Source organism: Ursus americanus, chromosome 26 (assembly GCF_024610735.1).
Source record: "Ursus americanus isolate L20-20 chromosome 26, mUrsAme1.1.p, whole genome shotgun sequence".
In the NCBI taxonomy this organism is placed as follows: domain Eukaryota; kingdom Metazoa; phylum Chordata; class Mammalia; order Carnivora; family Ursidae; genus Ursus; species Ursus americanus.
In genome coordinates, this window is record NC_142152.1 from 2206162 (window position 1) to 2233172 (window position 27011).

Below are 27011 nucleotides of genomic sequence, written 5' to 3' on the forward strand. Positions count from 1 at the left end.
TCTTCCAGATGCTGCATTTTTCACTGCACAGAAGATCACAATATGATTTGAATTTTTATTAAGTATTCAAAAGTAAATGACAAATGTTTCCAAAGCCTGGTTTAAACTTTGTGTGTTGGCCAAGAAATGTCAATGCTTCATAAACAAATTTTGAATATATTCAAATATTAAAATTTTCTTATGTTTGTGTCTTGTCTCAAGTAGATTGTGAGGCCCTTAAGGAGAAACACCTGGTTTTATATTTATTAGTGGGGGAATATTTATTCACTAGATAATGAAGACAAGTTATTTAATTGGGACCTGCACTTTTGCTTCATAATAAAAGAAGAATATTTTTGTTCTTTAATTCAGATGCCCAGTGCTGTAACAAGAGAATGAGTTCTGGGGACAAAGACACTGTTTAGCCCGTGAGATTTACTTAGAATCCTTAAATCGAGGGCCAAGGACATATTCTCAGAGGACATTGCATTCTCTATAGAAAGTTGTTGACTTTATACAGAAAACTATCTTCGAACAATGTCATATAATCACATTCCAGATCATCTGGATGACATATAATAGAATCCTGCCGTGGAATTTCAGCACCAAAGTCCGTGATTGTAGCATCATTGGAACCCAGAAGTACATTCACTGTTTCAGGCTAATGAGTAAAGAATACAGGTAAATTCAATACATAAATCACATATTAAGTTTTTATAGTTGCAACAGAAAAATGAAACAAAATATATATTACAGTTGAAAAGATCATGATGATAACAACTATTCAAAGAAGTAATGTGAAAATAAGGATCAAATGATGTCATAGTATTTGGTTTGAAAAAAGCTTTCCAGGAGTTCCAATAGCTGTACTGGTATGCCAAACTCAAAAGAACACTGGGGGGAGGGGGGGAGGGCAGGCAGCACCAAAATCATGTTATAAATGGTAATTCAATTTCAAGAAAACATTGTATGTTACATTACTTCAGTGTTGTCAGTTTGAATTTTACTGTTTTTGCCATTTGTAATTAGTGCACATACTTTAGTTTTATAATTGAATAAGAACTGCAACATAAGGAGTATGTTTATGTTCATACATGTTTAAGTAATATTATAAACATAATTGAAATCAACATCTGGGCGTTGATAGGAGTTTCTTATTCCCTTTTAAAGGAATTTGTGCAGCACTTGAGTTGAGAAACTTTGATGCAACATTTACATACTATTTCCATTTTCCAATTTTATCCTAGAGAACTTAAGTATTTTAAGATGATTTAAGTACAATAATCGATAAATACACAGATTATAGATACATATGTATGCGAGTGTATATAGGTATATACCATACCAAAAACTACACAGTGCTTTGAACCCCTAGAAGGTAAATTATGTTCACATATGTACTATAACAATAAAAGTTATTATAACATTGCATCAGCGTATTGAAAATAAAACCCAATGTGGCTAATCCTGATCCAGGACTGTAAGTCTATGTGGTGAGGTAGGAACTCTCACGGAGTAGAGTTATCTTTAACCCTTCAGGATACCCTGTTTCTTGTTTGCATTTCTCTCTTTGGGATTTTCACACCAAATGCAAGCCCCACAACGGAGAGTTCATTCTGTCTGCCTGTTGAACGGATCTAAATGGCACTCCCTAATTCACCTGCTCATTGTCACTGTTACATGTTTGAGCGATGGGGGCCCGGGAGGTGCCTGAACAGGAGTGTCATTTGATCAGGGAGATGCCGGGTGCCTGGTCTTTAAAAACAAATAGGAAAAAGCATTCTCAATCTGATCCTCTTAACCAGAAGTTCTTACCCGAGGGAGGACTCCAGGATGGGGGGGGTGGGGAGAAGAAGGGGAAAAAGCCTCCCCCCACCGTGGAGAGCAAATTGAAAGTCACAGAGGGGTGTGCCTCAAGGCAGTTTGTAAATCCACTTCCTTTGTCATAACATGAACAAATCCCACCTTTGAAGTTTTTCCTTCTTGTTACAAGCGGAATGTCTTTTGTTTAATCCATTTTAGCCCTTAATACCTGACCTGGATCAATCCTGTTGGTTAGATTACACAGCATTCATGCTGATTTTAAACTGGCCTGGGGTGGGGTGGTCAGGGGTACCAGGTTCTGTCTCATTGGTGTGAGAATCTCAAGAATAATCAACATGTACACCCAGACCACCTTTATTTTTAAAAACAAACTGTCCTTTTACACTTAAATGCATCATCATGATGAATATTGTTAAACAGATTTTGGTGTGTTCTACAAATGATATATTTTCGAGGGGCCTTGAAAAACTGATTCTACTCACTTACTCAGTGTGGCGGAGTGAAGGACCGTGATGTTCACCACACGTACATAACGCCTTCAGTGAAAATTCAAGGACCGCCTTCTTTCCCAGGCCCCACATCAACTGTAGGTGCAGATTTGAGCAGTAGGGGACACTTCGCTTCTCAATCCTCACCTCGGTGTCCTCTCTTTTTCTCAGGGATCTGGTTATTGAATAAGAAAAAGAAAAGAAGGAGAAAGCCTCTTTATAAAATGCAGCCCCAGTTCTTCAATCTCCAAAGAGCTTTTAGCTCCTTCCTTTAAGAATTCTCAAAGCCAGTGATGGGCAAAGGTGAGGAACCCTCAGAGTAAGCCTCAAAAAGGTCAATTGCTAATTAGGTATTTTTCTAGGCAAGTGGCTATTAATTGGTTCTTAACAAAACACTGTTTCTCAAATCACTTCAGGTTGCCTGAGTACAGAGGAACCTTCCCAGAAAATCAAACAGCTCAGCTCAGAGGAGGGGAAAAGGAGCAGGTGGCAAAAGCCCCCAGAACTTTGACTTACTCCAGTGTCTTGAAGGCGCAGGAGACTCACAATCACTTCTCCCCAGCCTGGTGGGCCTTGGGAAAAGTCAACCATGTAAGAATGACCAGAAAATGGCCCAGTCAGTGGGGACAGGAATGCGCATTTGATGCTTGGGTAAAAAATGTGCCATTGGCAAAAGGACAAGACAGTTGGCTCCTAGTTTCTTCATTTTGGCTGGTTGTGTTTGTTCTGATAGTCACCCAGACTTCCAAGGGCAGAAACTGTGCTTATTTATTTCTTTGGCCACAAGTCACTTCACGGGGCTGAGGGCTTTGTGAAGAGGATTGGGGTAACTAAATACGTTGATTTTGAAAGTACATTGAGGGTGCCCCTCCAGAAGAAGGTGAAAACATTTATTTTGTCACCAATAACGATCAAGTAACAAATGTGGAACATGCTACTTTTTCTCTGTTGCAGTCAGGAGAGAGTACTTTTTACATGATGGTATTTGAGAATTGAAATTGCTCACTGGGTGTCCTATTTATTCATCTAGTCCCATGATGCCTCTGCATCTCAGTCTTTCTTTCACACTGGCAGGGAGAACACAATGTTGCTGGCAGGAAATGATCCTGAGAGACAAAGCGGACCACCACGGATTGCATGGAGTAGATTTCAGAGTTACTGATTTATCGATTTGTCTTAATATATAAAAATGAATGTGGATGCATGATGACAAGCCGAACCTTAGTTCACGTGGAAATGCAAAGGACCCAGGAGAGCCAAAGTAATCTTGAAAAAAAAAAAAAAAAAGAACGAAGTTAGAAGACTCACACCTCCCTATTTCAAAACATATCACAAAGCTACGCTGACCCAGTATGGTGGTGCTGTCCTAAAGAGAGACATAGACTGTGATGGTCGGTTTCGTGTGTCAGGCCCCAGTCCGTTTTTCAATCAAACTCTAATCTAGGTGTTGCTGTGAAGGTATTTTGCAAATGTGACTAAAGTCTATAATCCGTTTACTTTAGGAAAGGAAGATTATTTTAGATAATCTGGTGGGCCTGATTCAATCAGTTGCAAGGCCTTAAGAGCGGAACTGAGGCTTCCCTGACGAAGAGATTCTGCCTGTGCACAGAAGCTTTACCTTGTGCCCGCCCCTCCTACAGCCTGCCATATAGATTTCAGACTTGTCACCATCACATAAGCCGATTCTTTGTGATAGACCAATCTCTCTCTCTCTGTATGTATATATGTGTATATATATGTACAAACATATACAGGTATACATATCTATATATATACATATTTCTCTTTCTTTACATCTCCTACTGGTTCTGTTTCCCTGACTGATCAACAGAATAGAATTGAGAGTCCAGGAATAAGCCCTTATATTACACTTATGGTAAATTGATTTTTGACGAAGGTGCTAAGACTACTCAATGGAGAAAGAACAGTCTTTTCAATGAACAGTGCTGGTACAACTATATATTTATATACAAAAGGATGAAATTGCACCCTTCCCTCATAACATTTGGAAAAATTACCTAAAAATTAATCGAAGACCTAAATGTGGCAGCAAAAACATAAAAGTCTTAGAAAAAGACCTAGGTGTAAAGTTTGTGGTCTTGGATTAGGCAATGGTTTCTTAGGTATGGCTCCGAGAACATGAGCAACAGAAGAAAAAGGAAGATAAATTGGCCTTCATCAAAATTAAAAACTTTTGTACCTCAAAGGACACGATGAAAAAAGAGAAAAGGCACCCCACAGAATGGGAGAAAATATTTGCAAATCATATATCAAATAAAAGTTTAATACCTAGACTATATGAGGGATGATTACGACTCAACAATAAAAAGATGAATAACCCAATATAAAAATGGGCAAAAGATTTAACTAGACATTTCACCAAAAAAAGATATTCAAATGGATAAGAAGCACATGAAAAGATGCTTAATATTACTAGTCATTACGGAAATGAAAGTCAAAAACTCCATGAGTAGGATGGCTAAAAAAAAGGCAGTAACAAAGTATTGGTCAGATGTGGAGAAATTGGAGCCCTCAGACATTGCTGGTAAAAATGTAAGATGTAGTAGCCACTTTGAAAACAGCTTAGAAGTTCCTCAAAAGTTTAAACATAGAGCTAGCATATGACCCAGTAATTCCACATCTAGGTGTATACCCAAAAGAAATGACAGCATGTGTCCATACAAAAACCAGTACACAAATGTTCATAGTAGCATTTTTATAATCACCAAAAAGTGGAAACTCAGATATTTATCTAATGATGAATGGGTAAACAACTGCGGCATATCTATATAATGGAGTATTATCTAGCCATAAAAAGGAAAGAAGTAGTGAAACATGCTACAATATGGATGAAGCTTGACATGATGACGCTAAGTGAAAGAAGCCAGACATTAAAGGGCCACATTTGTACGAATCCATTTATATGAAATGTCCAGGATAGGCAAATCCGTAGAAACAGAAAGGAGGTTAGTGGTTTCCAGGGACTGAGGCCCGGGGGTGGGAAAGAAAATATGGAGAGTGAGAGCTAATGGGGTTGAGATTTCTTTTTAGGGTGATGAAAATACTCTGGAGTTAGGTCGTGATAATGGTTATACAACTCAGAATATACTAAATCCACTGAATTGTATACTCTAAAGGGTGGATTTTATGGTATGTAAATTATATCTCAATGAAAGAATGAATAGGGGGTAATTATAAATTCTTTTACATACATTAGAACACATATTACCTTACTGTAAGTAAGCCTTCATGCTTACATCAAGATTGGTACATAAGGGGCACCTGGGTGGCTCAGTCGTTAAGAGGCTGCCTTTGGCTCAGGGCGTGATCCCAGGGTCCTGGGATCGAACCCCGCATTGGGCTCCCTGCTCCGCTAGGAGCCTGCTTCTTCCTCTCCCACTCCCCCGGCTTGTGTTCCCTCTTTCTCTGGCTGTCTCTCTCTCTGTCAAATAAATAAATTAAAAAAAAAAAGATTGGTACATAAAATACACAATGGTTTCTATGGGGATATTCTGTGACTTTTGCTTGAAAGTAGGGATATAATTATGCCAGGTTTTTTAAATATAGAGCTGTTTAGATATGTACATGATATGGAGCTAAGGAATTGCCTAACTTCATTGTGTGACACAAAACTCTTTGGCTCTAAGGCAGTGAAATCATCTGTAAATAAGAGAACTTTGATCTGATAAAAGTGCATCATTGAAGATCTAAGATGCATTCATTAACAATAATACTTTTTAAACATCTACCATGTCGTGAGCACTTTACATGTGTTATGTCATTTAATATTCAAAATAGCCCTGTGAAAGTATCATTATCACATTCTACCAGTGAGTACACTGATGATCAATGTTAGTTAACAGGCTAAACATGTGTTGCTCTTTTGTTTTTTTTTTTTAAAGATTTTATTTATTTATTTATTTTGACAGAGAGAAAGCACAAGCAGGGGAAGGGGCAGAGCAGGCTCCCTCCTGAGCAAGGAGCCCGATGCGGGACTCAATCCAAGGACCATGGGATCATGACCTGAGCCAAAGGCAGACACTTAACTGACTGAGCCACCCAGGCGCCCCTGTGTTGCTCTTTAGTAGAACAGAATGATGGCCAAGCCAAGATTCAAAGGTCTAAATCTCAAGCTCTTTTCCCAAAGACGCACTGCCTTCCCAGAGGCGGACCATGGAGGAGCAGTCTTACTCCACCACATACATTTGGGGACCCGGAGTAGATAAGGGGATAGTGAAGTGTCTGCTGATACTAGAAGCCCGCAGTCAAATGTAGAAAAGACAGGATCATTTTCAATTTGAGACAGCGCTTCTCCTTAAAAGGTATAGTCTATTACAATCCCAAATAATGAGGTTTTCTGTGTGTGCTTTATCCAGAAATGCCATTTCCTAAGGGATTACAGCATGGACCAAAACTCTTTTTTGAGTTCTCAGACATTGCTGGTCTTGGGAATGTGAATATGACATATAGAAATAACGACTCCTTGTGGAGCCCAATCTAGTGGCAAACAAAGATAAGAGGCAGCCACAATTCAGCATGACATATGACAGGGTCAGGTTTGTTGTGGTAGCCAGGATGGACATGCCTAACGCTGGGACAAAGGTCCAGGAAGGTCTCATGAAGACGATTCAGTGCGATCTTAAGGATGAGTAGGACTTTACTAGAAATCTATCCGTGCATGTAAGGAGAGGTCAGTTCAGAGGAGAAGGGGAAGGAGAAGGCTGTGGGAACATGTGCAGAGTGGTGGAGCCTACTGTGTTTCCATCCCATACCACGCTTTGAGTCTGACATAGCAAAGGGTCATGGTAGACACTTAGTTGTCTACCCAATAATTCTCCTCCTTGCTTGCTAATGGAACCCCATTGTTGTTTGTGATAACAAAATGGTCTCACCCTTGCAGATGAATCATGGCTAAGAGAAACCAGTCACACCAATCCTCTTCCTCGTGTACAGACATTCATTTTCCCAGTCCTGGCCCATAATAAGTGTTGGGAAAAGTTTCTTCTTTCCTGATAGAAGGGGCGGAAGTAACTGGTGCCACATGAAACAACAAGCAACATGCTTAGAATGAGGAACAGAAATGAGGGAAATAACCTGTATCCCTGATGCAGCGCAGAGAAGTTGCAACTACAAAATCCATCCACATAGGACTTCTTGTCATGCAATAAAATAATACGCCGTCATTATTTGGCTTGTTGTAAGTAGCAATCAAAAGCATTTCTATATGATACAGAACATGTCCAACTGAAAAAAGACAAAAGACATTTTCTCCCTATCCCTCAAAAGCTTTTCTTAATTTGGTGCATGGACCACTGTGGAGAAAGGCTGAGCAATGTGGGTGCCCTTCCTAATATGCATTCATTTCCAACTCCATTAGCCCTGGGAAGTTACCAGAAGAACATGACCATTCTGCCTTGGCATAGTCATGATAATGGAGCACCCATGGCAGCCATCATAGAGTATGAAGTCCCTGGGGCCATGGCAGATAGCAAATGGCAATGGTGGAGATGACCCATGATCCTGGGGCCATGCACATGTCAGGTTGCAATTACCAGAAAGATTTCAGCTTTTGCTCCTGGCAGACAACCTTGTTTATCTTTGTCATTGGCACCATGGCTTCTACCGCTAGGCCAAAAGCTTATTAGCCACTGAAAGTTGGCAGAGGAACACAGACCAGAGCAACTGACTATGACATGAAGAACTGATATTCTTAGAGACTTAACAGTGTCTCCACTGCTGCTTCCCATTGGCCAAACTTATGATGACTCACCTCTAACAAGGCTATATTTAGTCATCTGTGTCAAATCCAGCTCCAGCCCAAAAGTCAGAGATAATTTAATACTAGACTTGGATGGATTCTGTCAGTTTTTTACTTCATGTTCCATGTAAGAAAAACCCACAAGAGAAACAGCCTCAAATGATTTTTCCTCCTGGGTTGAAGCCACCTAGATTTTATACATCAGTGAAAGCTCTGAGAAATGCCAGTCTTGTGAAAATACACATGCTCTTTTCCTGTGACAACCAGAGACTTGGTTTTGTATGATCTCCGTTAGGAAACTGTAAGCTCACCGAAGACAGAAGCAAGCCACTTATCTCACCACCTCCTGTAATTTGGTGCACCCTTCTCCTTACTTTCACCTGTGCTGATGCTTTTCCTCACTCCCCCCCTTTTCTCTATTGCCTCCCTCATCCTCACCTTCTGGAACTTTTCTCCTCTTGGAGTTTCCATGTTCGTCCAAAGGAAGATTAATTTAGCTTATCCAGGTTTCTCCAACTGTGCGTCTGCACCTGTTACCCTCAAGTACAACGAAGGTGGTTAGCAAAGCAGTGCAAACAGGGTTCCTATTTAAAGGATGAGGGAAGGGAAAGGCTGTGAATGTTTTTGTCCGTGTAACTCCCATAAATCATGCTACCAATATACTTCTTGTCTCACATAAAAACCCTCTGCATCTCTCTTTGCCTACCAAATAAGTTCCATCCTCTTCATCTGACATTTAATATCCTCTGTGACCAAGACCTCCCTTCCTTAAAAATGAGGTTTCCTAATATTGGCACTATTGACATTTGGGGCTGGACAAGTTGCATTGTGGGGGCTGTCCTGTGCATTGCGGCAACCCTGCCTTCTACCCATTAGATGCCAGTAGCAGACCCCCACACAGCTGGGACAACCAAAAGTGTCTCCAGATGTTGCTCAATGTCCCCCCGAGTGGAAAAAATCTCCCTGGGCTGAGAAATATTGCTTTAAAGTCTTTTCACCTCCTACTTCCCATACTTTGTCTGTACTCCCTCTATAATCAACATACTCTGAATTATCTCACCTTCACGCCTTGGCTTACTTTGTCTTTTAGGTTTTGGAGTGCCCTCCTTTCATCACCCAACTTCATCAAACTAAAATCCTATTCATTCTTTAAGACCAAAATCATTACTCCATGAACTATTACTTCATTCCCTCTTACTAGAAACTTCAAGTGTTCTTCCTTTGAGCGTTCCATAATATTTTGTCGATACCTCTCATAACTTAATTCTTTATTTCCATTTGACTCCTTGAGTCTAGTAACTATTTTGTATGTGCTCAACAAATGAGTGTTTGCCAGATGGATGTGTGAATTCATCTTTTGTGGTGGAAAATTAGAACACGGGAGTAGGAGATAATGTTCTCTCTCCTTGGCAAAGGAGGCCAGATGAGACTCTTTCTCTAGCTTTTTGAATCATTCTTACTGAGTTAGTGGCAATAGGGTAGCACAGACCTGAGGATTCAGTAGCTTCTGCCCTACTCAAAAGAATGTCAAGAAGCCAGCAAGCTGATCTTGATTATTCCCTCCCTCTAACACATATGATGGGTGCCCTAAACTACTCTCATTGTTAAATGACTAGAAAAATCTAGGCCACTCCCCTTTTGCAGTGGATCCCTGGAAATGCGTAGGTCCCAACCTTGTCTGACCACTCCCAGCTCTCACAGCCATTAGCACTCACATTTGGGAAGCCTCTTTTGCCATAGTAAGCCACATCAGCAACAGTGAAAAAAATTAAGTTTTTCCTGTACAGGCTCAGGCTTTTCTCACCTCCAGAGACAAGGCAGCTAGAAACTCAGTAAATTCCAATACAGCCTTCCAGTTGTCATGGCGACCAACCCAATGTGGTTTTGGAAACTGTCCTTACAACCAACCAACCATTACAGAAGTCCTTCACGGACTAGTTTGACCTTAGCAGGGGAAATTCATTTCTAGTATCTCCACACTGCCACCTTGCGTTCACTGGGAATAGTGCGTCTTTCTTTTCACGGAACAGACAACTAACTGCGTGATTTGCATGTTCTCTGTGCCTTAAATGACAGGCACTGCAGCAGGCTCAAGTAACAAACCTTGTCCTTGTCGTTGGACTTTAATCCCTCAAGCTAGGCAGGCCTGGCAATGGAAACATCTGATGTCTTAGTGCTCGATGGCACAGCCTAGACATATCAGGTTGCTTTAAGAGAGATAGAAGGAAAAGCTCAGAATGAAATGGAATTAAAAACAAAGATAAAAAAAAGAAAATCCCTTTCAGATTCTCTGCTCCCATGAGACTGACCAGGACTCAAACTTTCAAAAGCAAAAATAAGAATAGTGACCAAGGAACGTGTGTGTGTGTGTGTGTGTGTGTGTGTGTACATATATATGTACACGTGTGTTATATATATATATATATTACATATAATATATATATATGAATGTGTATGTGTGTAAAAGATGGAGAAAATATATTGCTTAATTTCCCCTGACTGTCTAAATATTGTTGTTTTTTTAAGAGATGGAGAAAAGGTGGGGGAAGGGCAGAGAGGGGGGGGGGGAGAGAATCTTAAGCAGGCTCGATGCCCAACTCATAACCCGACACAGGACTCGATCTCACAACCCAGACATCATGACCTGAGCGGAAATCAAGAGTCGGATCCTTAACTGACTGAGCCACCCAGGCGCCGTCGCCTGACTGTCCAAATAATTTAATATCACTGAAGTTAATACTTTCTCATTCTATACAATGAGATTGTTAAAGCCTGAATAACATCTTTAAGCAGGAAGTCTATTTAAAATTATTTCACTATTTGTAACTCTGGAATCAACTTTTTCTCCTGGGCTTGTACCTGGTGGCTGGTTGGAAAATCTAGAGGGTCTCCCCTCCACCTTTGTTTCTGGAGTGGGAATGTTTTTCTTAATGTCTGTCACATTAATGATTAAAATCAATTAAGTTCATCTGGGAAGGTGACGTAAAAGAGTTCCTCCCTTCAGTTAAGTGATTTATCGCCCTCTAGTGGTGTGAGAGACTAAATATTGATGTAAAGCTAAGGCAGAGCAAATCTGAATTCATTCACTCAATTATTTATTGAGTAGCTACCCTATGCCATGAATAGTTCCAAGATCTGTGGCTATAGCAGCAAAGAAGATAAGCCAGAATCCTGACTTTTAATGGGATGTTTTAATGGGAGAGATAGAAAATTAAAGTTTAAATATGAGTGGATACTTTAGGTTGGAGTGTCTAGAACGGCCTCCCTAAGAAGGTGGTGTTTGCCCCTAGATCTGAATGCCAAGAAAACAAGCCACAGGAAGAGCAGGGCGTAGAGCATTTCAGGCAAAGGGAACAGCTAGAATAAGAATCTTAAGACAGAAATAAGCTTGGGGCGTTCAAGGAACAGAAAGATTCAGATTGGCTGGAGCCTGGGAGGTGGAGAGGATGGCATAAGATAAAGGTGGAAAGAGAGGTAATGGCCAGATCATGCAGGGTTTTGAAAAACCAAAGAAAGGCAAGTCGAAGGACATCAAGCAGGGGAATAACATAATTTGATTCACATTAAGAGCTTTCTCCAGTTACTATGTGGAGAATAATAAATTGTAGATGAGCAAAGTGGGAAGCTTGGAGACCGCGAGGAGGCTGCTAGAGTAGTCCTCCATCAGAAATGGCGGTGGCTCGCTCCAGTGTCACAGTGGTGGGAATGGTCCAGCACTGGTGTGTCTGGATATGTTTTGAAGGTAGAATCAGCAGGATTTGTTGAATGGCTTGGTTGTAGGTGTGAGGGTAAGTGAGGGCTTGAGAACGACACCTCAGTTTTTAATTGAGTAACTGAGTGGAAGCAATGGTGTGGACTAAGATGAGGAAGATGGCCTATGGATTAGTTCTGGGGAGTAAATCAGGTCATGGCCTTCATGGCTTGGATACAAAATGCTGTACAATTTTTTAAAGAGTGTGTTATACAATGATGTCAGGACAATACCTAAATACTTTTAAGTTTCAAGAGGTACAGGAGAGCTATAGAGTTTATCAACAGAAATTAGGAAGAACATCTCCCTGATTGCAGTGTGAGACGACCCGAACAAGTAGGGAAAGAGAATTTAGCATGGCCAAGAGCCAAGAACTTTGAGAGCTTCTATGGGGAGCTTCTCTCCCATTTTCTGTGATTTGGGGGCTGCCATTATGTACCAAAGAGAGTATCATGAGAATCACAGGATATTAGAGGTGAAAAAACCTGGAGGAAAACTACTTCTCCAACTCCCTTCTTTTACAAATGATGGTGTTGATGGGGCGCCTGGCTGGCCCAGTTGGTTAAGCATCTGCCTTGGGATCAGGTCAGAATCTTAGGGTCTGAGATCAAGCCCCACGTCAGCCTCCCTGCTTGGCAGGGACTCTGCTTCTCCCATTCACTCTTCCTCTGGGCTCTCTCTTTCTCAGATAAATAAATAAAATCTTTAAAACAAAACAAAACAAAGAAAGGTGTCAAAGCCTAGGGCCAAGTGGGTGGAAGGCACACAAACGTTTGCGGCTCTCTGGCAAGATACCAGATACCATACGAAGAACTTTGTGTATCTGACCTCATCAGTTCTTTGAACAATCTTGCTAAGTATGTATAAATTCCCATTCTCCAGCTAGGAAAGCTGAGGCTTTGAGAAACCAAAGGTCCTATAAATAGCTACTAGCAGAGATGGAACTAGAACTTTCAAGTTCCAGTGCCCTGGAATCCATGCAATGCTCTTCTAAAGAAGATTTTTGAAAATGTGAAGAGAAAAATGAAGCTAATTTGGATAACTCTTCTTAAAGTTTAACATCCCATTCTTCCACTCAAACGTATGGGGGGAAGCCAGGTTGCAAGGTTTCTGTAAAGCAGCCAGGTGAGTTCTCCTGGTAGGCCGGAACCGGCCTTGGCGATGATGATGGTGATGATGATGATGGAGCTGCCATTTTCTAAGTGCTTTCGAAGTTTCAGTGTTTCAAACATTCTTTTGCCTAATCCTCATAACAGATTTGTAATCTGTTACCTTTATTTTATTTTAAAGATATATTTTATTCTTTATGTGAGAGAGAAAGCGTAAGTGGGAGGGGCAGAGGGAGAGGGCGAGAGAATCTCAAGCAGACTCCTCCCCACACGGAGCCCCACGTGAGGCTCCATCTCACGACCCTGAGATCATGACCTGAGCCAAAATCAAGAGTCAGATGTTCAACTGACTGAGCCGCGCAGATGCCCCTGTTACCTTTATTTTAGGGATGAAACTAAGATGTAGAGTGGTTAAATAAGTCATATCACTATTGTACTCAATGCAGAAGCTTGGATGTGGGCAGAGGGAGGATATGTCTTCCTTCTAAGAAGTTTTATAACTTCTCTTCCTCCGGTCCTAGTGCAATGGCCCACACAGGCCTGTCCTTCTTTGCAGGGTGGGGGGATATAGGAAATGGGACACTGCAGGGGCACTCTTGGCATCAACAGTCTAGATCTTATCTAGCATTGTTTTATGACCCACAGGACAACGGGGAAAGGGAAAGAAAAGCAAATGTGAGCCAGCAGAGGGCCTGTCTCTATGCCTGGGAACTCTAAAGGCCCTTTATGAAGTGGAGGAAAGGATAGTGGGCATCTCTACAGGCTTAGGGAGAAACCCTTGGGGTTGTCCTGATGAGCCAGTTATGCCCAATTCAATGAGGAAAGGCTATGAAGCTGAGAACAAAAAGGAGGTGAGGATGTAGGCCTTTTCCAAGTAGAAGTCTCTGTAGATTGTAAAGTAGATCCCATGGCTAATTGAAGGGGCTGTTAATATGATTCAGAGATACCTGAGTGACCATCACTAGTTTGAGTGAAACTAGACAACAGTAGCCGTGAGAGACCGGACACCAAGTTCACGCCTGAGTGTGCCACACGGTGCTGTGCTCTACAGCTATGCATATGCTGCACATTGCTGACCTTGCGGCCCCACATCAGACCCAGAGAAGTGGTTGTTGGCATATCGCAGAATTGTTAGTGTGCAGAATGCTCCAGTGTCATCAACTTGGAGGAGGACATTTCATCCTCCTGGGGTCCTCAGTCACAAGGATATTTTTGGCCCAACTATGGACTCCCTTTTGTGAGGATTTGGGGATCCGAAAACTTGTACCTCTGCGTGCCCTAGATACTTCCATGTTCATCCTGACGGCAACACTACTGGATTGACCCGAATGATATTTGAGTCTGGTTTTTTCATCAGTCCCAGTGTGGTATTGACATTTGTTCACGTAGTCACCTTGCAGATTGGAGACAGAGGCGGGAGTAATGACGCCACTCCAGACCCAGTAGAGATGAAGGGGCCAAGAGGGTACCAGTGTTGGGCTGACGGACAGAGCATCTGCAGTTCGAGATAGCTGAGGACACGAAATGTGCAACAGGAAGAAACACGTGCACAGCGGTGGCCTTTATCCCTCTGGATCTGGCCCACTAACTTAAAATAGAGCAAAGCTTTTTTTTTTTTTTTTTTCCAAAGGAGTATACAACTAGGCAGACCTTGGCTATTGTTTGCCGCTCTGGTGAAAATCACTGAGCCAATAGAGGGAGCTCAAGCAGCACAAATGGGACTTGTAGACACAGACTCATTGCAAGGAAATTCCCAAATATTTGGAGAAGGGCTTAGAGTTACCCTATTCTATGGAATTTGGGGATGTCACAGAAAAGAGGCAAAAGATCAATAAAAATAATACTGCTAACAAGATTCTGTTGATAAGTGGCGATTACTTCAATATCTACATATTTAACTATAATGAGTGTTGTGAATGAGAAGCTTCTTAGCTATCATCCAGGCGACTAGGTACAAAAAAAGGTACCCTTTTTCCTGTTTTAATTGGCTGTGCTAAATGGGAATCTCTGGATTTGCCAAAGATGAGAGGTCTGATCAATTTTAAATAGTGCAGGCTTTCAATAAACAATAGGAAACAGAATGTTTAATTTAAAAAACAGCGAATGCACGGGCCTTAATAGACACTAACTTTACACATTTGCTCACTTTGGCCATGAAAACAGTAAGTGGGACCTATTAACTTACTGCAGGATGAGCCCCATAATTGTAGTAAAGAAAGTTCAGCAAGCTGGAGAAGAACAGGTTGCAATGATTGAACTTTATATTGCCTTCATGACGCCTTCTTTTCTACCCTAAGAGAGGGGACAAGAAGGAGCCATTTGCTTTTACATGGAACAGAATACAGTATACTTTTACTGTGCTGTCTTAGGACTATATTAATTCTATTTTTGCTAATAATTAAGTAAGAAGAAATCTGCCCAAGGTAACCACAATCTTTTTTTTTAGTAATAACTTTTTATTTTGAAACCATTTAAGATTAACCATTTTTTAAAAATTGGTGATAATTAAGAAGAACATTCTTATCTGTAGAAGGAGATAGAAAATATGACATCCGGGGCGCCTGGGTGGCACAGCGGTTAAGCGTCTGCCTTTGGCTCAGGGCGTGATCCCGGCGTTCTGGGATCAAGCCACACATCAGGCACCTCCACTGGGAGCCTGCTTCTTCCTCTCCCACTCCCCCTGCTTGTGTTTCCTCTCTCGCTGGCTGTCTCTATCTCTGTCGGATAAATAAATAAAAATCTTTAAAAAAAAAAAAAAGAAAATATGACATCCTCTTTTTGGCTGGTGACTATACCTACAGGCTCATACCATAAGGGTATGGTCTAAGCATATTCAATATATCCTTAACTAGAAAAATAAGCTGAGAACATTTCTAATTTTACCCTGAGATGGGAGCAAATGGGCTGACAGTTATTTGGATACTGAAGAAGTCATCTCATACCTGGGCGTATTTTGGGGATCTCTTTGCCAAATTTCACATTGGACTATTGCTTTTAAGTGAGGAGAAAAGCAGCAGATGCCACCCTTGAATCCATATGAGCTTTTGGATTTTATAATATTGATAGTCTCCATAACAGAGACCTATTGAGATCAGAGACTCGGACAGAAATCAAGAGGAGCATTAGACATCAGATTTAGAACTTGATGATTACCTCATGCAGCTGCATATCACACCCCTTTTGAAAGACCATTAAGGGTCTGCTATTGATCACTGTTTAAGATGGCATGTCCTACAGAAGGACATCAAAAATAATTCTAAGATTAGAAATTCAAAACTGTCTTGGATAACATTTGAAATATATATAGATGTTAGAGGGGAAGCTCAAAAAATATTACTGATTAGATAGAAATGGCATAGTAAGGAATATACCAGAGGAAGTGAATTGACAGTAGTCCACTGGATCCATAAGTGGCAGCTGCAGCCTGGAGCCCCAGCTGTCCTCACCGTATTGTTAGGTATTATTAAGTATTAGGGGTTGGTGAGTACATGCGTACTTGAATGCAAAAGAACATAACTGTGGCCAAGTTTAGTTGGCTGAGCTCTGCCCAATTAACTCAGAAGGGTTATGGAAGGCTGTGACCATCTACTCAGCCATCATCAAGACTCTGCTGCAAGGCAACTATAAGTCCTGTTCGATGGGATAAGTAGGAAGTACTCTGGTTGACTTTCCCACACCTCTCCACACAAGAACTCTCATATTACTATGTATTTTTATGCTTTGCTAGTAGCAAAGACCTTCCATAAGCTCTTGGGCTAGAATTTGTTTTGTCTGGCACATTAAAGTAGCATAACTCAAGGACAAGATTTACTCAAGTAAAGTACCATAACTGAAGGACAAGAAAAAGCCATGGGCTCTCAGATCTCAGGTATGGCTTGTTCATGTTGATGCCCATGCGTTCCATAGGCATGAGAAAGATGGTGATGACTGGAACATTAAGAAAGATCTATCAGTGAGGGTTTTAAAGGTAGTAACTGGGGTCCACAAGATGACTGGATCCCGAGACACCATGAACTATGAAACATTGGGCTCTACTGTGATGGATCCCTTTGACATCATCTAAAACTGTTTCTGTGTGCCGGGATTGCTCAGGTAGCCAACAAAAGACAAAGCCACTTTTGTTCAGAGGACAGAGCCCAGAGGGATGTGGGCCACTATGTACTGCTGGATTGACTATATTGAACCCTTACCTACAGCGCTAGGTAGTTTTAAATTATACCGCCTGGTACTGACACTTTTTTTCTGGTTTAAACGTCATCCACTCTCAGCATAATCTACAATTAATGGGCTGGAAATACAGACTTCCATTAATCCTGACTCTCAACTGACATATTAACAGAAAAGAAAACGCATTCTATAGAATGAGGAGGGCAGGAGTGGCTGAAAAATACGAGACCAAGGAGTCTTTTCATTTTCATATTCCTTCCACAGTAGCAGTGTGACTGAAAATGAGAATGGGCAATTGAAGCGATTATTATACAAAAGTGATGCCAAGGACGGGACGGCTCACTGGCTTTCTGGACAAGGAGAAACTAAACACGCCACACTACAAAAGCAGGTCGTTGGCTGAACTGATTTCTAAAGCATGGAATAAAAAATGAGTAAGTGAGAAACAGTGAATGGATCCATATCATTCATACCGTTTTATATGCTTTTGGGGGGCAATCCATAACCAAGTCCTATTAATTTGGAAGGGCTTTTTGGCACCCTCACATTATATCACCAAGTACGGCTGTGTCCATTCTGGCTACTAATACTGCTAAGACTACTATGGACAATATTAATAACAGTTAGTGCTTACTATCCGCCTGGCACTATTTTAAGCACATTAGTGTCTCTTTATGTTAATGTGGGATTAATTGACTCTGGCAAGTCACGGATTTCCAGAGAAAATTGGGTCCTTTTCTCAGAGGTGTTGGAGCAAATACCTTCACACAACTTTTGAAAGGGGGAGAGAGAGAGGAGGCAAAGGAGGAATAAGAACATTATTAGTAAAGTGTTAGAGTGTTTGGGTTACACAGTACAACAACTTCCACTCCAAGAGCTTAGGCCAGATAGAAAATGCATTGGCTCACATAACTAGAAAGGGAAATGGTATTGCTTGAAACAACTCAAATGAGAAAATAAATATCATCGAGATACTTACCTCACATTCTGTCCTTGCTTCTCCCTGAGTGACAGCTTCACTCTCCCCTACCACAAGTCAGTTTTCTCCTTGGGGCTAGAGCCTGGCCTCTGCGGCTTCCTTGGCTCATATCTTCCCAACGTCGCCATTCAAGAAGAAAAGGGTTTCCTGACTTCAGGTCCAGTTTCAAGAATCCCAGAGAAGGACTCTGACTGGTCCAGCTTGGCTCATGTGCCCACATCCTGATCCAAACCCCATGAGCAAGAGAAAGGAGTACAGGGATTGGCAGCTGCCATCAGGACCACCTACTCTCCACATAGAGGGGCCAGATACCTCCCTGTATTTCAATGGCAGAAGGAGAAACTGCAGGAGGCCCAGTGAGGCCAGAGTAGGAGAAAGGGCCTGCAAGCGTGAGATCAGCCAGAGCTGCTCTGCATAACTCCCAGGGCACATTTCATGGTATTCTGCGTGAATGAAGCCCCTCAGGCGTGCAAGGGAGCAGCTGTGGCACAGCTATGGCAGAAGTCAGGGGCCGGAGACAGTGAACACCACAATAACCAGAAAATTGTAGCTGGTCCCTAAGTGAGCCTAGGAGGTGGGGGAGTCTAAAAAGGCATGGAGGGACACTTGGCGGGGGTGGGGAGTTAGCATTTGGAGACCTAGTGGTCTTGCTGTGAAGACAGCAGACGGGGTCAACGTCTATTACCATTGGTAGCCATGTCCTTATTTGCTGTCCTCCACTGGCTGGTATGGCCAGGGGAGCTGAAGTTTACACCTCTCTTCTTAGTCCTTGGGAATAGAAATCCTAACGTTGGTCAAGACGACCTAGCTTGAAAACGATGCTACTGACAGAGGAAAAAGAGGACTGAAGAGTCCAGTATGAGATTGACACTCTTCCCAACTACATCTAAGAACAGGGGGAGCGTAACCACACATAGCCTTTCACACTCGAAACAACTGGAAAAGCAATAGAGCAGATCATAAACTTCCCAAGGCAACCAGTGTTCTTATTATATTTTAAAATTATTATTATTATTATTTTAATGAGCGTCTTATTTTATCTTGTTTTAGGGGTATCATCAGATGATACCCCAAGGCCAAACAGTGCCAGTGGGCAGACACCGGTCCTGTGCCTGCCAAGCATTTTGGTGATTAATGTTCTTGGCCCAGAGAAAAAAAAATCCTCTCTCCAAATCCAGAATTTTTTTTTCTTTTGGCATCAAATTTTGGAAGCTATGCCTAAAATTCTGTGACCATTTTGTCTGTTCTAGCCTAATCATAGGATTCATAGTATAAGGTTTATTTTTACAACCAACGAGAAATAGTAGAGTTCATCAATTCTAATCTTTCCTTCCTTCCTTTCTTCTTTCTTTTCTTCTTTCTTTCTTGTAAGTTTACTAATATATTTAATTTATTTTAATTTTTAAAAAAGATTATTTATTTGAAAGAGAGAGTGCAGGGGGGAGGGGCAGAGAGAGAGAGAGAGAGTGTTACGCAGACTCCCTGCTGAGCGCAGAGCCTGACGCAGGGCTCAATCTTACAACCCTGAGATTATAACCCGAATGGACACCAAGAGTCGGACTTTAAACTAACTGCGCCACGCAGGCACCCTTAATTTTTTTAATTTTAAATTACATTTTATCTGATTATAAAAGTAACATATATTAAAATTTAAAAAGCTGGAAACAGAAAATTTAAAGTAATTCCTCACAATCTTCTATCCAATGATAAACACTGTGAACTGGTTTTTGTTTTCATTGTGCAATTTTAACTCACTCCCTCTTTTTGCTCTTTCCCCAAACCTCACCTCTTCTCCAAGGGACGGTGGCCCCTAAACTTTTGATTGGATGGAGGCATCTATCCACTAGGGGGGAGTCAGAAAGAACCATCCCAAAGGTCTTGGGAACCTGAAGACCTATTAGAATGTACCTCTCTCATTTTCAAGTAGGGAAACTGAGCTCCAGAGTCATTTGCCAAAAGCTAAAGGCTCTATTGGGGCTCCTCTAATATAGTAGATAATTGCTTCAATATTCACGTCACTCCTTTTCAAGTGCGAAGTCCAGGAAATGCGCAGAATGTGTCATGTGATAGGATGCCAGAAAGGCCACTGATTTTCTCTGTGGAAGTTTATGTCTCATCGATGTGTGAAAACAAAGTGCCAAAAAGGAACATTTCTTAAATTAGACCAAAATGGGTAACAATCGTATATCAAGAAAAATACAACTGACTCTGTCTTCTCCTATATAATGAATAAGTGGTAGGCAAATCCAGTTTACTAAGTATCTACTGATGTTAATAATGTCCAGCTGAATTGAAATATGTATACAGATCTTTGAGGGAAGGAAACATTTTTATGATTCTAAACGGCCTTCAAGGTGTCATGTACTTTAGATGTCCAGTAGAGATGAACTCTCTATGTGGAAGTGATGGTAGATTTCACTTTTAAATGAAACAGTCAGCAAAAATCACTAAGCATATAGATGAGGAGGCAAAGTCCATACAAATGCCATGGAAATATTCTGTTACCAACTTTTAATTTACAATGTAGGTCATATACTGAGAATTTCTGTGAATTAGTATCGGAAGGTATTCTGAGCCCATCTTGTACAGTCTTTCCATAATCCACTGTCCATGTGCAAAGTTGACACATGGGTTGCTGTTTTGTCAAGGGCGGTGTTGGCTTTGTGCTGGGCCAGATGACCCTTGCCCACTCCCACTTCCATCAGAGGCATGGAATGAAGGGCTAGACAGTTCACTGATGTAATCGGCTGCCCCCAAAGAGCCTCACCTGGCATTTGCCTTCTTATCAGGACAGGTTATCTCCCTGTCATTCGAAAGTGTCAACTGTGAACCAGTGGCATCAGCCCCAGGCTCATTGGATGGGCTTGAAAGCAATGAAGAATCATGTCTCACTCCAGAACTACTGAATCAAACCCTGCATTTTAACAAGGTCTCCGAGTGACTCATGAGAACATTAAAGTTTGAAGAATCACTGGGCTAATTGATGAGTAAGAGTTACAGTGCATCTGTTTGCTCTCCTCTCCGTGGCTCAAACGACCCATGCGTATGCAAGCATGCAAACACACACATGATTCAGGTTTAAAATTATAGAGAAGACACAGTTCAAAATCATAGATTCATGGTATTCAATTGCTGGATGCAATGGCAGCCAGTAAAGGTTTTTAATAAACTCATCTTGTACAGTTTTAAGAGTTTTCAGGTATAGCTGGTATGTGGCAGGTGGTTATGGATCTATGTGTTTGCATTAGGTTGGGACAACGGTACACCATTACATTTCCCTGTTTGTTTTGCGGTCATGCCTTAATCGTCGTTACGCCAAAGTTGTAAAGACAGTTGAAAATACCAGCGCATGGTGTTGTTTACATGAGGATGGTGTATTGGCACCACAGCTCAGACGTTCTTTGATTTAGGTAGTCTTTGGCTAGCACAGACTACTTAGGTTTTTCTAGAACCATATTTCTACTAATATAAGTTAAATCGCCTCCTGCTGTACGAAGACAAAAGTTCTCGCCCAGTCACTCTGGTTGTATTTATCCAATGCTTAAAAAAATAGTCTATACAAGCTAGTTATAAAACAGGAAAAACGAAGGGTAAAATGTCATCCCAGATTGCCCTCAATAGCAGGCAATGCATTACAGCGTTGTCCCCTGAGGAAAAGTCTGAAAGGATGGCATATGCAGGTATGCGAGCAATATGTAGATTTATCTTATTCTTATTAATCATTGCTCATCACGGACACAATGGACAAGAGATCATCCACCTCACAATGTGTTTGTAATATTGATAAGAGCTCAAAAAATCAAATAGAAAGTTGTCCACACTGATAAAAATAATTTAAAAATTTAATGTAAACAAAATCATTTAAAAACATTCAAGCACATGACAAAAATTCTCTAAACAATTCATATCTCTATTTAGCTTGTTTTAATTTTTGTTCCAGGAATAAACTATATCCCCAAATCCATCAAAGTCTCCTTCTGCTTACACTGGGGTTCTCAGTCTTGGTGGCATATCAAAATCACCTGGGAGCTTTAAAAAATTATTACCTAAGCCCAGGCCAAACCCAAGAGATCATATTAGGATCTGTTTCTAGGGGTAGGACCTTGACATCAGTATTTTCACCCTCATTTGGACGTAGCGAGAGGTTTGGTTGGTCAACAGGTGTAATCTATTAACCAAGGGAGACAGATGTTCATTCAAGATAAAAGGACACCAGATGTTTACCAGGCATTCCATTCCAAGAGCCATTACCTTCCATCTGAAATACATTTGCTTCATCAGTTAGTTCGTGTCTCTTTCACCGAAGTCACCAGGAGGATTTAGTGCTTGCAAAATAGAGGGGCCCTCTTCTAAAAAGGGCTCTTCGGAAAACTTAAACCTGAGAGAAATGAATAGCTCCTTGTCCTCCACGAGAACTCCCATTTGGCTCATTGAACTGCACAAAGGTTTTTTAAATAACCAGGTGATATCTTCAGCAGGTGCTCTGTAGCCATTAGTCTTCCCAAATGACCAGCCTGGTCCAGCCAGTTCTCCCATTTGCCCTTGAGCTCAGAGGCTTTGTTCCTAATCTGTCAGCACAGGAAATTGCTGGCAGGTATCTTCTTTCATGCGAGAGGCAGGGAAAACAAAGAGGTCAGAATGCTCCTGGGTTGGAGAATGTGTTCAGCTGGGACTGGAAAATTCTCCCCCAGGCAAAATTGTTCCATCTCTGGTGAACCAGGCCACCCATGTTAAGGACCACAGACAGCATCCAATGTTCGGAATGTTTCTGTGCAAAAATGAAAATGAGCAATGATTTTAGTAAGATTAGTAAACAGCACATGCGATGTAGCTTCTAAAACACAGAATCGTTCGGATTTCTGTTCACTGACTTCAGTTTTCTCGGCTGCACATCAGACGACACTTCACAACGTCGCTTTTCTTGCTATTCCTGTTCGGACCTGTCTAAAACTAGACATTTAAAGTTGGGCGTTTATTCGGACCTGTCTAAAACTAGACATTTAAAGTTGGGTGTTTAGAATCATTAAATCACCATGAACTGAACTGTAGTGAAGAGTAAAGAAAGGTGAGGATTTGGCTAATCAAGGTCCTCTTTAATTCAGTAGACACCCGTTGCTACTCCAACGTGTACAAGGCGTGTATGTGAAATGAAGTGATTTCTCCTTCGGCCGTATCAGTTCCCTGTCGTACTCACAGGGCTGACGTCAAGCTGACGTTTTGTCCTCTTGGACTATCCAAAAACTTCACTTCCCTGATAAAAGATCTATGCATGACGTCTTCTGGACTTTTCCTTAGGGGACAACCCAAAATTTTCATTTCTCCGCCTTTCTTTGCTGAGAGAGGTGAACTCTGTATTGATCCTTGGTTCTTATTTTCTATTCTCCAGCTACAAATATACAGAGACTCCCTGGCATTACCGCTATTTCAAAGAGGACATATTTTCAAATTTGTAAAATTTCCAAAGGAATATAATCTTCGGATGTTATTTAAAAATGTGATGGCTTAGCTTTCTGAGAACCTGTCATAATGTTCTTGCTACAGTCTTCACATGAAATATATCAGAGCAAAAACAAAATATTCCTTGACATCCTTCATTTCAGAAAAGAGCCCTTGATATAGTCCATAACCGTTTATTCAGTCTTGTGGGAGATACCAAGTGTAAAACACAATGACTTCACAACCAGGAGTTTCTATTTTTATTAGGAGATACAAAATATGAAGCACTTAAATTATATATATCTACATATTGTTATGTAAAGTTTAAATATTTATAAAAGATATTAAGTAATATATAAAATATATACTATTAAATGTATAATATATAATGTTAATATATAGTCAGTTTAAAGGGTTGAGATGGCAACAAAAGTTTTAATAGGCTTTCCAGGACAAAGGGAGAATGGGAGAGACGGAGAGAGGGAAAATCTTACACTGAGTTTGGGGTGAGTGTCCTCATGCATGGAAAAATTCACAGCAGAGCAGAAGCCTTCTTTAGCTTATCTGCTTTGAAGGGAAAGGATCTTTATAATAATGACAATGTTAATAATAATAATAATAGCCAATATTTATTGAGTGTCTGTGCCCCACCAAGGCTGATATAAAACAGTCCTTGGTTTACTGTTCACATGTGTGTTCACGTTACACACATATATACACAGACACACACATACACTCTCACACACACACACACACACACACTTTTGAACATTTACTGTGGTGAGAAATGTGGGGGTGAGGAAGGAAGAGGGAGGGTAGGAGATAGTTACGCCAACGAACACGCAAATAAACAAAGCCATAATAGGCACTGGGTGTGGCCATGATTCCCTCTAGACTGGCAACATGTTCTCGATTTTTAGACAGAAATAGAACTCTGTGGGGGGACTTTTCATGGGTGCCTCAGAACCTGAAATACAATGGGATATGGTTTTCATCTCTGTGGTATTAACTTTGGTCAAAAGATGGCAGCAAAGCTCAACTAGTTCTTCAGCAGTCACTTCTCAACCACTAGGGTAGAAGGGAATGGCTATTCCCATCTAAGCGGTCACGGTCACGGGTAACTGGGAGAAAGACTGTCTTGGTAATTACACACGGACTTCATTTTCTGATCATGTACCACAATATGTGTTAAATATTAAAAATATCACAAATTCAATACAAGCCAAGTTGCAATATTAAAATTACATTTATTCATTCGTTAATTTACAAATGTAAATATCCATTTAATTTCCCAAATGTTTGAGAACCTGGTGAGACCTGGCACTGTGCTGAGGGCTGATGATGCCTGTCAGCAAAAACACTCAGTCCTAGCTCTCCCTGGATACACACAGTGTGGGCAGAAATGAATTTATAATTATTCATAGGAATATGACTGCACAGGTTGAGAGTGGGGATTTTTGTCTATCTTATTCCGTGGTGGATCTCAAGTGCCTAGAACAGTGCCTGGCACAAAGTAGGTGGTCAGTAAAGGGTTGTTGAGAATGAAGGAGTGTAATTACAAATCTGAGATGCGTGTATCCAGAACATAATTCTATGTGAGTGTCTAGCCAAGGAATATCGCCTGGCTTTGAGGAAACGATACCAGAGACAAGGTCAGAGAGATAAGCAGGTGGTAACCAGGCGGAGGGGAGGGAGGAAGGAGTGGAATGGGGAGCACAGCTTAATGAAGGGAACTAACAGCCAGTGTGGCTGCAGCTTGGAGTGAGGGTGGTGCAGTGACTCAGGCCAGATCAAATGAGGGATGTGAAGAGCCTCTGGGGTAAAGAATAAGTAAAAGAAGACAAGGGGTAGACTTCAGGGGGACGGGTGGAGGTTGTGTATTGCAGGTCCAGATGAGAGATGACAGGAGCTTAGACTGGGGAGGTGCTGATGGAGAGGAGGGAAGCTGTCACGGCCGCCAGGTACTCAGCAGGCAAAACCAGTAGGGCTTGGTGTAGTGCACAGGCTCCAGAGGGTGAGGGAGAGAGGGGTCCAAGGACGACTTCCAGATTCCGGACTCACGCAGTGGGAGGTGTAGTAGATAGGAAGTCTTGCAGGAAATCCAGCTGGGGGGAGGAGAGAAGATCACGAGTTCTATCTGCGGTGGGTTGGCAATTTGAGACATCCTAGTAGAAATATTACATGCGTGTTTGGATATAAGGGTCAGACTGCTCAGAGAGGTCTGGGGTAGAAATGGATTTGGGAGTTTTGGCCTGTAGATGACATTTGAAGGGGAGGGCGTGGTTGAACCCATTTAGAGAGAGAGAGAGAGAGTAGGAAGAGAAATGGGGCCCAAGACTAGCCTGGAGGAGTTCCCACAGTTAGGGGCCAGGAGGAGAAGGATGAGACTGCACACAAGACAAAAGGAGTGGCCAGAGGAAACAGGAGGAAAACCAGAAAAGAGTGTTGTGGACAGAGCTCTCCAGAAGCAGGGAGATCCTCCCTGTGTCCTGAGAAAGACAAGTCAACACGTCCGTCCTCCACCACGGTCCTTCCCTTCAGTATGCTCATTCATTCATCCATCCATCCATTCATTCATCCATTACCCCTACGAAGGCTGACACAGATGTCCTTGGCTCCTGGTAGATCCAGACCCTAGGATATAGTCACTGTAGAACCATCAGAACCATATGTCAGGTCAGACAGGAGTAAGGAATAATGGCATGAGAGAAACTACAGTTAATTAGTAAAAGAAATTTATTTAGAGATACAATGGGAAATATGACTGGAATAAGTAAGAAGCAGGAAACCTGAGATCCCGTCCGAGTTACCCCACTGGCTGCTATGCCAGCTCCAGGATCTGTCTCACAGGCTTGATTTCAGGGTTAGTATCATTACGTTGCAGGGCAGAGGACAGCGTGTGGGTTGGTAGGTGGGGAAAGAGGAGGGAAAGGGAAAATAATACTCACTCTACAAACTTTGTGGGACTTGTATGCAGATCTTACGAAATCACGTGTCTAAATGTGCTCTGGAAAATACATATCATGAGATGTTTCTATATGGCATTAGGGTTTTTCATTAGTCTTATAAAATAAAACAATATAATTTCTAGATCTGGAATGTTTCCAGGCATTTATTCCTAAAAAGCTATGTGGATGCTTTTATTCCTTTCTAGCCTGCTGCCGGCACCGTATTCTCTTCTAACAAAAAGTAAATAAAAACCAAAACAAAACAAAGAAAACACCCCTAAAATCTATTATTGATGCAAGTAAAAAGATAAATATAGAATTTTAACAGGACAGATTCGGGACCGCCCAAGCTAATGGATTTCAGGCCAACGGTGAAAACAAAAGGATTACCGCTAAATCCTCAAATCTGCTTTAAAAGCTGAGGAGAAGGGAGAGGGCTCATCCAGCCATTACCTGGAAAGCCCTGACTCTGTGTGGTGGCTATCTGGTGACCTCTCTTCGGGAGGGCCATCTGGTGCCTGGCTTTTTAATCAGCCTCCTTCTGAGGGGCGGTTGTGGTGCCAGTGTTGGTG

The 27011-nt window shown here is 41.5% G+C and overlaps 2 long non-coding RNA genes across 3 annotated transcripts in view; one reads left to right on the plus strand and one right to left on the minus strand.

Annotated features, from left to right (window-relative positions):
- The window catches only part of LOC123800749 (uncharacterized), a 113080-nt gene that overhangs the window by 74163 nt on the left and 11906 nt on the right, over positions 1-27011 (plus strand). Inside the window, exon 3 of the long non-coding RNA XR_015721753.1 lies at positions 17344-17510. This is a non-coding gene — a long non-coding RNA (uncharacterized LOC123800749). The remainder of the gene's footprint in view (positions 1-17343; positions 17511-27011) is intronic.
- LOC148107669 (uncharacterized) lies at positions 202-8610 on the minus strand. 2 transcript variants are annotated; one of them, XR_015721707.1, is made up of 4 exons: positions 8488-8593; positions 3512-3557; positions 2290-2466; positions 202-640 (listed from the first exon to the last, which is right to left on the minus strand). It is a non-coding gene; the product is annotated as an uncharacterized LOC148107669 (long non-coding RNA). The 2 variants fall into 2 exon arrangements; XR_015721706.1 differs by lacking the exon at positions 3512-3557 and having other exon boundaries at positions 8488-8610.